The sequence below is a fragment of the Hordeum vulgare genome, chromosome 1H (genome assembly GCF_904849725.1).
Source record: "Hordeum vulgare subsp. vulgare chromosome 1H, MorexV3_pseudomolecules_assembly, whole genome shotgun sequence".
NCBI lineage: Eukaryota > Viridiplantae > Streptophyta > Magnoliopsida > Poales > Poaceae > Hordeum > Hordeum vulgare.
Window position 1 is genome coordinate 116,055,457 of NC_058518.1, and position 14,095 is coordinate 116,069,551.

General features: G+C 43.7%; 1 pseudogene; it reads left to right on the forward strand.

Annotated features, from left to right (window-relative positions):
- Window positions 1–237: 237 nt before the first annotated feature.
- Window positions 238–10,753, forward strand: LOC123397399 (annotated as a pseudogene).
- Window positions 10,754–14,095: the final 3,342 nt, after the last annotated feature.

Here is a 14,095-nt window from a genome sequence, read left to right on the forward strand (position 1 = left end):
GGTTGGTGTCACAAACCGACACGAATGTCCTGTGCCTACCATGAACGAGATGTTTGTTGAAGAACCACCAAAAACAAGATCTATTATTCACATGATTCGACAAAACCCTAGCGCTGCGAACCCTATATAATCTCCTCCCCAACAACGCCGCCAGCTATCCCCCGCACATTGCCTCCAACCCCTCCCCCAACCTGAAACCCATCAGCGGCGGCGCAGCGCAAGGAGAGGAGAAGGAAGATGGTGAAGTTCCTGAAGCCGGGCAAGGCGGTGATCCTGCTACAGGGCAGGTACGCCGAGAAGAAGGCGGTGATCATGCGCGTGTTCGAGGAGGGCACCCGCGACTGCCCCTACAGGCACTTCCTGGTCATCGTCCTGGCCAAATACCCGAAGAAGGTGATCCGCAAGGACTCGGCCAAGAAGACGGCCAAGAAGTCCCGCGTCAAGGGCTTCCTCAAGCTCGTCAACTTCACCCACCTTATGCCCACCGGCTACACCCTCAACGTCGACCTCAAGGAGGTGGTCTCCGGCGCCCCCGACTCCCTCACCACCAAGGACAACAAGCTCACCGCTGCCATGTCCGCAAGGCCAAGCTCGAGGAGAGGTTCAAGACCGGCAAGAACATGTGGTTCTTCACCAAGCTCCGCATGATTCGACATGATTCAAGAAATTCCAATAAGATCTATTCTTCACATGATTCCACATGATTCAAGAAATTCCAATAAGATCTATTCATCACATGATTCGACATGATTCAAGAAATTCCAAAAAGATCTATTCTTCACATGATTCGACATGATTCAAGAAATGCCAACAAGATCTATTCTTCACATGATTCGACATGATTCAAGAAATGCCAACAAGATCTTTTCTTCACATGATTCGACATGATTCCACATGATTCGACATGATTCAAAAATTCCAACAAGATCTATTCTTCACATGATTCGACATGATTCGACATGATTCCACATGATTCGACATGATTCAAGAAATTCCAAGACGATCTATTCTTCACATGATTCGACATGATTCAAAACTGGATGCACTTCGTGTACAAATCGTACAATCTCTTTCGAAGTATGAGGGTTTCATACAAAAACTCATATGTTACAAAAGGCATTTCATTGTTTCGAACTTATTTCATTATTTCCACATGGGTGCGTGTATTAAAAACCGTTACAACATATCATGAATAGAGAAGTGAGTCAATTGATAGAAATTCATCATCACATTAAAGCCAAAGTACAATAGTGACCAAAATAAATACATAACGTTCTTACATAGTTCTCATTATTGAACAACATATAGCTCTGTAGAGCATCTAATTAGAACATACATTGAAACTACTAAACTCGAATGCAACAACAAATGCGATCATAACAGCAACTAAGGTACAAATTGATCCAACGACATAATGATACCAAGCCTCAGTATGAATGGCATATATTCTAATGTTTTAATCTTCAAGCGCATTGCATTCATCTTGATCTTGTGATCGTCACGCACATCGGCAACATCCAACTCCAGTATCATCGTTTCCTCTTCAGCTTTTTGTAACTTTTCTTTCAAGTTGTTGTTTTCTTTTAAAACCAAATTTAAATTCTCGGCAAGAATTTGTATGTCGGTTTGAATTTCCGGTTCACGTACCTCCTAGATAAAAAATCTATGTCACGTTGGTCGGCATAATTTTCATAAACACTAAATAAAACAAATAGTTATAACAGATAATATATACCACATCCGAATCATAAATAGGACGAGGGCCGACGGAGGCGGAAACCAAAACCATCGCACTATATAATAACAAACAATAATAGAAGTAAGAAAATTGCACGAGTATCTATCTAAATCATACAAGTAAGAACTTTTTTCTTTTAGAAAGATGATAAAAAGAAGAGACTAACCATGGTGGTGCCGACGCCGAGATGGGCGCGGGCAATCAACGATGGTGAGGACGGGGACGGGACACGGATGGACCACCAAAACTACACAAAACCAAAGGAAAATGGAACTTGGACAAGGAGTTTCGAGAGGAGAAAGCTTAAGTGTGGCTTGGGAATTTCATCGAACACCTCATGTGCATAGGAGGTGAGCTAGAGCACCACAAATCTCTCCCACGGCCGACCAAAAAAATCAAAGCAGTGCACTGCGTTGCTCGCGGGCAGGGGGTATATATAGGCCAAGCATTGGTCCCGGTTTGTGGACGGAACCGAGACTAAAGTTCAACATAGGGTCCCAGTTCCAGCCTAAAATTGGGACCAATGGTTGTGGGCCAGGAGCGAGGCACATTCGTCCCGGTTTGTGTGTGGAAACGGGACCAAAGGGGCGAGATGAACCGGGACCAGTGGCCCACGAGGCCCGGTCGGCGCCCTCGCCTCACGAACCGGGAGCGATGCCCCCATGGGCCCCGGTTCGTAAGTAAACTGGGACTAATGGGATTTCATCAAGTGGACCAAAACCCTCTTTTCTACTAGTGATATTTAGTGTCGGTTGGTGGCACAAACCGGGACTAAAGGCCTATGCGTGCCACAACCGCGGTGCGGTTGGATGTTTAGTCCCACCTCGCTAGCCGAGAGAGCCCAGGAGTGGTTTATAAGCACCGGTGTGCTGACCCTCTCGAGCTCCTCTCAACTCCAGGCTTCCGGGCCTAATTTGTCACTGCCTGTGGGCCTATTGGGCCTTCTACGGGCCTGAATCCTGGCCCAACTCTCTGGTTGGGTTTCTAGTCGTATTCAGGCTGTGGTGGCCTAGTAGGTGGCATTTTTAAAAAAATATATATAGTTTTTTTTGTTTTTTTTTTACTATTTTTATTTTATTTTGTGAATGACTATACTAAAAATAGATTTTTTGAGTGATTGTTTTTCCTCCTATTTTAATATTACTGTGTTTTTATCATCATATTCAATTTGGTAGGTTTAAGTTATTTTAAATTACTGTTTCAATCAAAAACAAATCTGTTACAAGAGGGATATCATTTTTTTGAAGTTATTTGAACTGAAGATTTTTTGTATATATATGTGGTCGAAATGCATGATACCATGAAAAGTAGCAAATGAAGTTAGAAAGGGCTAAACCATTCAAATTTGGAAAATATAATGGCACCAACAGAAACTAGACATGTATAAATTGGTCCAAGCAGTACATAATAATACTAGTCCAAACAGTACATAATAATAGCTAGCATAGATATATATAGAAGTGTTTGGTGTTGTGAACACTACTCGTATTAATTGCCAGAATCAGAATGTCCCCAACCTGGTGTGAGGTGACGCTGGCCATAGTTGACGACTCGAATCTTGCGGTACAACTCGTATGAAACGTATGCATCTTTTGCTACATACTCAATGTTGATAGGGTGAAGTGGGGTCTTCTCCAAATGTCTGTGCTGAGACCTTGGGAATTTGGTCTTCATATCACCATACTCCTCGTCGATCAAGGCGACTGCCATATGAGCCATCAAAGTCCGGTCATGTTGAAGCCTGAATTTCTGTTGGAGATCAATGAGGCAATCAGCTGGTATCTCAATACCGAAGATGTGCCTCATCTTGAGCTTGTCGTTCCTTATGTCAATGGTAGCAAAACTTATGCCACTCCGAAGGAAGTCCATGAGTTCTGGACAATTTTTTCACTACTTCAACAACAACAAATTAAAATGGAACAAATGTTACATACTGCTGCAACAAGGAAAAATGTTTCACTACAACTAAAAAGAACATTATATTTACGATTCAAATGGAACATATTGCTATTCCTATGCAATTTTCATATCCTATGAATTGATCAAGAAACCATTAATTAACTATGACATATATATATATATATATATATATATATATATATATATATATATATATATATATATATATATATTCCCCCATGGTTTTGCAAATATGCAACAAGGAACATTGTTTCACTACAACTAAAGAGAAATTGATCTTTATAGGATTCCAATGGAAGATATTGCTATCCTATGCAAGAAACCCTCAATTAACTATCCAATGGAACATATATAGAGACCGCATATTGCTATCCAATGGAACCTAGAGACATCACTATATGCAATTTTCATAACCTTGGATCAAAGAACGTCGTGGGAAATTTTTTCACTACAACTAAAGAGAAATTGATTGTTATAGGATTCCAATGGAACATATTGCTATCCTGTGCAATTTTCATATCCTATGAATTGATCAGGAAACCCTCAATTAACTATCCAATGGAGCATATATAGAAACTGCATATTGTTATCCAATGAAACCTATAGAGATCACTATATGCAATTTTCATAACCTTGGATCAAAGAACACCGCATAAAATTGTTTCACTACAACTAAAGAGAAATTTATCTTTATAGGATTCCAAAGTGGAACATATTGCTATCCTATGCAATTTCCATATCCTATGAATTGATCAAGAAACCCTCAATTAACTATCCAATGGAACATATATAGAAACTGCATATTGCTATCCAATGGAACCTAAAGAAATCACTATATATACATATGTATATGCAATTTTCATAACCTTGGATAAAATAAAGCCTCAAAACATACCTCGCCCATTGGAAGATCAAGACATGGAGTTTGAAACATAGTTAGATGACGACAACACCTCGTTGATCGGTCGTGTACTCTAGATCAAGCCCCAAGAACTTCTCATGCTCCACCACAGCGTCAAGCCATCCCTTCAACTGTCTAAGAAAATGCGTCATCTCCCTCTTGTTGTTCATGTAGACGACATCGCGATTGGTCTTGCCATGTGTGAGTGATAACCCACAAGTATAGGGATCGCAACAGTTTTCGAGGGTAGAGTATTCAACCCAAATTTGTTGGTTCGACACAAGGGGAAGCCAAAGAATATTCTCGAGTATTAGCAGTTGAGTTGTCAATTCAACCACACCTGAAAGACTTAGTATCTGTAGCAGAGTTTCAGTAGAAAAGTAGTGTGATAGTAACGGTAGTAGCGGTAACAGTAGCAGTAGTGACAGCAGTAGCGGTAACAGTAGAAGTATTGACAAGAGTAGCGGTAAAGTAACTTAGCAAGGTCCAGTATAGGAAAAGCTCGTAGGCATTGTATCGGTGATGGATAATTATGTTGGATGACATTCATCAATTAACAGTTATAACATGGGGTGATATGTAACTAACTCCAGTTCGTCAATGTAATGTAGGCATGTATTCCGTATTTAGTCATACGTGCTTATGGAAAAGAACTTGCATGACATCTATTGTCCATCCCTCCCATGGCAGCGGGGTCCTAATGGAAACTAAGGGATATTAAGGTCTCCTTTTAATATAGAACCGGAACAAAGCATTAGCCCATAGTGAACACATGAACTCCTCATACTATGGTCATGTCCGGGAGTGGTTCCGGCTATTGTCACTCCGGGGTTGCCGGGTCATAACACATAGTAGGTTACTACAACTTGCAAGATAGGATCAAGAACACACATATATTGATGAAAACATAATAGGTTCAGATCTGAAATCATGGCACTCGGGCCCTAGTGACAAGCATTAAGCATAGCAAAGTAGTAGCAACATCAATCTTAGAACATAGTGGATACTAGGGATCAAACCCCATCAAAACTAACTCGATTACATGATAGATCTCATCCAACCCATCACCATGCAGCAAGCCTACAATGAGATTACCCACGAACGATGAAGAGCATCATGGAATTGGCGATGAAGGATGGTTGGTCATGACGACGGCGTCGATTTCCCCTCTCCGGAGCCCAGAACGGACTCCAGATCTGCCCTCTAGAGGAAGAACAAGTGGTGGCGGCGGCTCTGTGTCGTGAAACACGATGAACTCTTCTCTCTTAATTTTTTCTGGGCGAGAGAGAATATATAGAGCTGTAGTTGTAGGTTGCGGAGCCACGAGGGCCTCACAAGCCTGCCAGTCGCGACCTAGGGGGCGCCTCTAGGGTTGTGGGCTCCTAGCTCCGTCTCTCCAGGTAATTCATGCGCCAGTACTTTTTATATATTCCACAAAAAATGCTCGTAAATTTCCAGGTCATTTCGAGAACTTTTATTTCTGCGCAAAAACAAGACCATGGCAATTCTGCTGAAAACAACGTCAGTCCGGGTTAATTCCATTCAAATCATGCAAATTAGAGTCCATAATAAGGGGAAAAGAGTTTGGAAAAAGAGACATATCAGTGAACACCTATCCGTAGCGAGTTGGCATGGTGGAAGAAGAGAAGGGAAGAAGAGAGGGGAAGAAGAGAGGAAGAAGAGAGGAGAACGAGAGAGGATAAGAATAGAGAATGGCGACAGACTCTGCTTCGGTTGTGATTTTCATCGCTAGAAACGACGTGGGAGGCAAACCGTTTGGGCCTGTAGTCCCGGGTTGAGCCACCAACCGGGAGTAAAGGGTGATACAAATGGTTGCCACCACCATTTCATCCCGGTTTGATCTACTAACTAGGACTAAAGGGGGATATGAACGGTCCACCTGGTCCCGGTTTGATCCACCAACCGGGACTAAAGGTGGATACGAACGGTTCCGGCCTATTGGTCCTAGTGGGTGTCTGGAAGTGGGACCAAAGGGTTGACACTAACCAGGACCAATGGCCCATGATTCCCGACTGGCGCCCTGGCCTCACGAACCGGGACCAATGACACCATAGGTCCCGGTTCATGGGTGAATCGGGACTAATGGGATTGCAGGCCCTGGACCAAAGCCCTCTTTTCTACTAGTGGGAGGTTCCCATAGGTTTCATTTTCTCTAGATTCTTGGGGGCTTCCAACTCACTGAGTTTAGCTTTATCACCCTCTTGTCTTGCAAAAAATTAACGCTATACGATGGTTATACTTGACTATATGTTTGTGCGACTCCCCCCAAGAACCCGTGTACTCTTGGAAAGTCAATCCATCGTGGACCCTAAACTTGTCAATGTTAAAACATTGAGTGTGTTGTGTGAGAGCCGACATATGGAAAAAGGATAAACCATGGGTTCATGTATGTGCTTCACTGAAGCTTGATTTGAGCCTCATCAGCGAGTCTAAATCATAAAGGGTTATTGCAAAAACCCATATTAGGGCATGACTAGAACCTTGCAGGCTCGTCTCCCTACTGAGTCTCACTGAGGCGGCTTATTAAAATAGCTCGATGCAATTATATGGTGTTTCCTTTTCCAGGGAAGGATTCAGTATTTTATACCGGCTCATACAGAATATTCGTGTTATTGAGCCATTACTATATGTCGGCAAGATAAATTACAAGTGGAAAATTTCATAAAGGCGGCTTATATGGACCTGACCGTCTTGGCTTCGACAAAAGCATCGACACCAAAAGCATACTTGAGCTATATCAGCAACCATTATCAAATTCATATGCGATATAAAAAGCTCCAAACATGCACGAAGGTATGAAACAAGCAAACAATTTTTACACCTATGGGTATTAAAAGGCTACATGGAGCCCATGTTTTTCAATAATCAATACATTAACCTGGCTGATAGTTCATCCGGGCTAGGCACATCCCGGTTAGTCCCGGGCAAAACTTCCTATCCAAGACGCCTCTGGTTCATCCTGTGTTGAGGCTTCTAGGTCCTGGATCTGGATGTTTCCCATATCCCAGTTGCAATGGATTAAAGCATGGAATTGAACATCTTCATTCAACACAGTTGATGGGTCAACATCAGGGGCACAAGATGCTTACGACGCTGAGGAATCAGATCCACCGGTTCAAACATGGGTGGCCACACACATGTGTTGTTCTCATCGTAAGCCGCCTAATTTGTCTTCAGAACAACGCTCTCAGCGAGTGGACTAGATGATATGTGAGCTGCCTTCATGCAATGGGCGTAATCTTCTTGGGTAAAAACTGACTCGTCATCTTTGTGTTGAGGAAACCCGCCAGCTATCTCCTCCGAGTTCAATTCTCGTGCACAAGCGAGAGCCCGGCTAAGAGCAGCGATTGCACCTTTACATGCGGCTGATCTCTTCAATTCTTCAATTTGTTTGGGCAGAGTTAAAAGGCGCCTCAACATGTCAATGATAAACTTCACCGGGTCTTTGTCCCCCATAACTGCCTTGATGCTGACCAAACCCCCAACATATAGTTTTTAGTTAAAGTATACAAAGCTTTCACCTTTAGTACACTATTGTCTTGGAGGTTGAGAGATCGAAGGCCTGCAAATAATTCAAGAATATAAGTCGCCCGATGGGTCGTTTTTCTACAAACATTTGCTCATGAAGAATTGTTGCAAGATCATCAAACAATGCTTACCAAAGACAGCCATGGTCATCTTGGAGATATGACGTTTGAGACGAGTTAACTCTTCAGTAACCAGCTTCAACTGACCTTCGGTGTCTTCAACACGTTTAACCAAGGCGACTCTGTCAGTTTCGGAAGATTCTTTATATGTTGTGAACTCAGCTTTGATTTTTTCACTTTCTTCAAAGGAGATCAGAAGTTTCTCGTCAGCCTGAGCTCAAGCGTCTTGTTGCTATGCCAAATTCTTCCTCATGCCGCCTAAGTCCGAGTCAGCCTGGTTTAAAGATTCCAACGCAATAAAATGACGAGGTGGCTATTAGTCAAAATCTGATCCACCAGCATGGTGCATAGAGAATTTTCGAGGCTGCAAAGAAGATTGTTATCAAGTCTCAAGCAGATTGCAAGCAATATACTTGACACTAGGGGCTAATGCATGTCAATTTTTACACAATTGATACCACATGTCACACCCAACTCATCTTCAAGAAGATGACCCGACCCTTGGGGGCTATAGTCTGAACTCTTACAAGAGAAAATGATAATACCCGACTCGTTATTTTCATAATGACCCGGCCCTTGGGGGCTACAGGTCGAAATCACACAACTAAGTATGATTAAGACCCGACTCATCTTCAAGAATATGATTCGGTCCTTGGGGGCTACAGGTTGCTTCTTCAAAATTTTATTTCATCAAGACCTGACTCATCTTCAAGAAGATGATTCGGCCCTTGGGGGCTATAGGTTGCTTCATTAAAGTTATTTCATTTCATCAAGACCTGGCTTATCTTCACGAAGATAACCTGGCCCTTTGGGGCTACATAAGGGTATATAAAATACAAGATTGGGTCATGCATACCTCATATCTTCTCTTCTTAATACCAACCAGGCTGGCCTCCATATCCCAGCTAGCGGAGAGACGGCTTAGATATACAGAGTGTAGTTCTTCGAAGCTAAGTTTTTCAATATTGGCAAGCTCAAGCTTAGCTTTCCCTTTCTCCAGTTTAGGCACCGCAGCTCTAGCGGTGTGCTTTGCCATCATAGCAAACACATGCGATGTATAACCCGTCTCAGTGATAACAACTCTCTCCTCATGAGATGTGGCGTCTTTGGTTGTTTTCGGAGGACTAGGCGGGTTAGGATTGGCCTTCGAACTTGTTTCCATGGCCATGTCATCAGCACCCGCCGGTTCAGCATGCGTAACGGTAGGATCATCTACAATGACTTGATGAGTTTCAAGAAGCGCAACATGCGTCTCAACACGATCAACATGAGTCTCATGAATAACAAACTCGTGTTCCTCCTGCTCAGGCACCAGTTTTCCTCTTCTTGGCTTTAGCCCTGAAAAGTAAAAGTTAAGATATTCCCTCCGTTCTTTTATATAATGTGTATTTGGGTTTTCATAAAATTTCACAATGTAAGGTGCATTTCTTCTAATTCCTCATAATTCCGTCATTAGCCCTTCAAAAATAGGGAAGTATCTCTCCTCTGATTGCGTGCATCTCTTCTTATAAAGATAAAAAGGGAAGTATCTCTCTCCTGATTGCGTGTATCTCTTACTTTCCTAGACAAAATGATTTAATTGTCGCTAATCAACGATATAGCCAAGGTTATTTTCGTCCTAGCATGTGTATAATTACGTTCCTTGGTTACCGTGCTGAAAATAATACACCTTATATAAAGGAGTGGATGGAGTATATATAAAGGATTAGAAGTACTAAAGCAAGTACTAGACACAAAAGCAAAAGTTACCCTGGAAGGATAACAAGAGGTGGCAGCTTTGACAGAGATGAGCCTCGTGATAAAGGTGGTGACTCCTAATAAATTGAATCCAAAGATTTAAGAGGTCGTTGGATACGGCTAGCTTCAAAAGAAAGGAATGGAATACCAGGTACCTCTTTCCGTCGTTTACGAGTGGAGGATTTTTTAGGTAAACCTATCACAAGATCACCTAAGGAGCTTCGGGTCTAGCGCCTTGGTGTAAATAAAGTTTCCTTCAAAAGGATATCAGGAGCCAAATAAGCTTCCCGGTGAGACAAAGCTATTTTCCTAACAAACCGCCTTGGTGGCCTTTGGAACGAGAGATCTGAGTCGGAAGAGATGGTAATTAGCTCAACATCTTCATCCTAGCTATCAGCATCGTCATCCTGAGATGTGAAGGTAAAGGTTTACCTTAGTTTAGTCATCAACGACTTGTAACTCGCCCATGACCGATGACTCTTCAACAGTCGCCTTGTTTTTCTTCTTCTTTGGAGCCGCTTTGGTTTTCTTGGTAACAACTTTCGGATGTCTTCGTTTCCAAAATGGCGAGTTCTTCTGCAGAAATATTCACAAGGAAAAGAGAGTTTAAAATATAGAATTCAAGAGCCTCATAAACTCATAAAGAAACTCATAAAGAAGGCAGGAAATGTCAAAGATTATTACCTCAAGAGCCGGGTTCTGAATATAGAATGGCTTCAGTCCAATTTTACAGCAAACTTTTTTTGTTTCACCCAATAGCTTATTTACAGCTTTGTTGACTTCGTCTAAGACGAGAATGATGTTATTGAAGCGTGGTGCATTATTCAAATCACCATCATATTCACACATTAAAGCGCCACGGTGATTCAGGGGCATGATCCGCCAATCTACACAACACCGGGTCAGATCAACTCCGGTTAACCCATTGACCGTCAAGGCTCTAAGTTTGGGCCACACAAAGGCGAGATCGGCACGCTCTTCTGGAGTTAGTGAGCTGAGCAGTTCAAAATCCATTTGAAAGCGTTTTTCTCCAAAACTCGGCAGGGGTTTCTCATTTACAGGAGGAGTGTTCCTGCAATAATACCAAGTTTTGCCCCAACCTTTAGGGTGACTAGGCAAGGGGGAAGCAGGAAAACCACGGTCCCTTAGCCTCTGGATTGTTGCCCCGCCAAGTTCCAAGCAAGGTCCATCAGCAAACTCTGTTTGGCGATTGAGATAAAAGAATTCCCTGAATAAAAGGACGGTGGGCTCCATTCCCATGTACACTTCACAGAAAACTTGGAATTGGCACGACGTGGTTATGGAATTAGGGTCCACGTCTTAAGGGTGGAGTTTCTAAAAGTGCAGGGAATCTCGAAATAATTTTGACTCCGGAGGAGAAAAACCTCGCTCAAGATTATCTGTGAAAACCACTACCTCCCCTACACCCGGTTGTGGACGTTCCTCCCCAATGATGGCTCGCCAACCAATATCCTCTTTTGGTGACAAGGCCCCTAAAGACACATAGTGCTGGAGCATGGTATCAGAGATTTGAGAAGGCTCCGAGTTGAATGAAACAGGTTCTGACATGATGCCGGATTCAGGGGCCCTAAGATTTCCGCTACTAGTTGTATGAGTGTGATTTGGCCTTATAGGCCCTACCTTGTGAACCTGACCATTTGGTCATGTGTTGTAATAATTCCGTACTTGGATGTAAGACTCTTAATATTCAGCATATCTGTGTTCGGTGAGCATTGATATCTGGGATCACTGAGCACGTTCATTCGGCGATCTGGACTCGTAAGTTGGGGTCCCCACAAGTTTCTCGGACCAACATTACTCGTCCACTACTGGAATCAGAGAATTTGCCATCTGCTGCTTCTTTGTCGTCTGCTGCCTGATGGCAAAGAAACTCTTTGCCATCAGGTACCCAAAACCTGACGGCAAAGAGCAGGCTGATGGCAAAGAGTGTCTTTGCCATCTGCTGCCTCTTTGCCGTCTGCCAGCTGACAGCAAAGCACATGCAGGCAGACGGCAAAGAACCCACCCCACACCGCCCTCTAACCCATAACGGTCCACCTCTTTGCCGTCAGCCTGTTACCACTTTGTTGTCGGGGGCAGACAGTAAAGCACCCACTAGACCTAACGTCGTCAACCCCCACCCACCCCCTCTCTCCCCCCCGTAACGGCTCACCACAACCCCTGACTCTCTCCCTGCACCGCCGGCGGAGCTCGTCCTCCCTCCTCCCTCCTCCCCGCGACCCGCCGCCGGAGCTCGCTCCTCCTCCTCCCCGCGACCTGCCGCTGGAGCTCGCCCCTCCTCCTCCCTGTGACCCCCTCCTCCACCATCGTGCTCCTGCTCCACCACCGCCCCTCCTCTCCGTTCCCCTGCTCCACCACCGCCCCCGACTCTCTCCCTGCACTACCGTCGGAGCTCGTCCTCCCTCCTCCCTCCTCCCCGCGACCCGCCTCCTGAGCTCACACCTCCTCCTCCCTGTGATCCCCTCCTCCACCATCGTGCCCCTGCTCCACCACCGCCCCCTCCTCTCCGTTCCCCTGCTCCACCAGCGCCCCCTCTTCCCTGTGACCCCCTGCTCCACAGCCGCCCCCTCCTCTCCGTGCCCCTGGTCCACCTTGCTGCCGACATTTCCCCAGAGCTCCACCTCGTCGCTGACGTCTCCCCTACCCCCTTGTAAGTCCTCCGTCCCTCCTTTCCTCTCTTTGCCTCTTTGCTAAGGGTAATTTAGTTATCTTAAGTTACTTAGGTTAATTTAGTTAGGTTATTGTTATTAGGTTCTTGTTGCTATTAGGTTCTTACTTTAAGTTGTTTAGGTTAATTTAGTTAATTTACTTAGGTTAATTTTTATTAGGTTCTTAGGTTAAGTTACTTAGGTTAATTTTTATTAGGTTGCAAATTTTTCTTCAAGTTTCATATAGGCTATTTAAAGAAAAAAAACAGAATTGATTAACACTAGTTCCAAATATTGCGAAGAAAAAAGACTCTTGCATTTCGCTTCAAGTTCTATATTGTTCTTCCTATTATATGAGAGTTTGAAGTGGACATGTCATATGTGGACATGTGATTTGGACACGTGATATTTGGAATTGGGACATGTCATGCCGAAATTTCCCGTGAAAGAAGAAGAAGAGGAGAGGAGGAGGAGGATGAGAAGAAGAAGAAGAAGAAAAATACCTTCTCCTTCTTCTCCTCCTTCTTCTCCTCCTCCTCCTTCTCCTTCTTCTTGATTTCTTCTTCTTCTTTCCCTCCTCCTCTTTCTTCTCCTCTTTCTTCTCCTCTTTATTATTATCCTTACCTTATTTTCCCCAACAATGAGATAATTATCCCATTTAGCTATAAAATGACATAATTAGAATATTTGTGTTAATCATGTGGATGTACATGTGATAGTTGTCTCGTTGCTGTGAGGTCTGGTGTGCGAAGACCTGCCCGTGCGTTGTACGAGCTCCGCCCCTGCATTCGTGGGTCAGTACAAATTTCATCTCCTCCTCGCCCCTTCATTTATTGTGGCTCGGTTTCCGGATGAAACTTTCTTGATTGAGGTAATTCAATTAATTTATCAGTATGCATGACCAGTATGCGTCTCGCGTTCGAAAGGGCGACATCTATAAATATGCATGTCTTTGCATATTTATAACCGCCATCCTCTCGAACTGTCCAACATTATCCATGGACAACCCGAGTATGTGTAGATTGGGTTCGTTTTCCCGTATGTTGTGCTCTTGATCCGATGCGGAATTTCGTCAGTGCCTCCCTGTTGTTCTCCGGATGCACGTCCTCTATGTTTATTGCAGAGACGTGTATCAGGAGAACAGCGGGGAGGTGCTGCCGAAATTTTGCGTTGGATCCGGAGCAGAGCATGGGAAAACGAACCCAATCTACACATACTCGGGTGGGATTAGGACCTATCTTTACCTATTAGTGTGTAGGTTGCCTGGACGTAATAAAAATGGCGAACCTGATTAACCGATGAATATAAATGCTAAATTATATATAAATATATTTCTTCTGTCTTTAGTAGCTACGCAAGATGAGTGATCGTGCGTGGATGTATACCGGTCACCCTAGTCAGAAAGAGATGACGAAAGAATGGTTTGTAAAAACAAAGGAATTTGTGAAAGCCGCATTCGCAA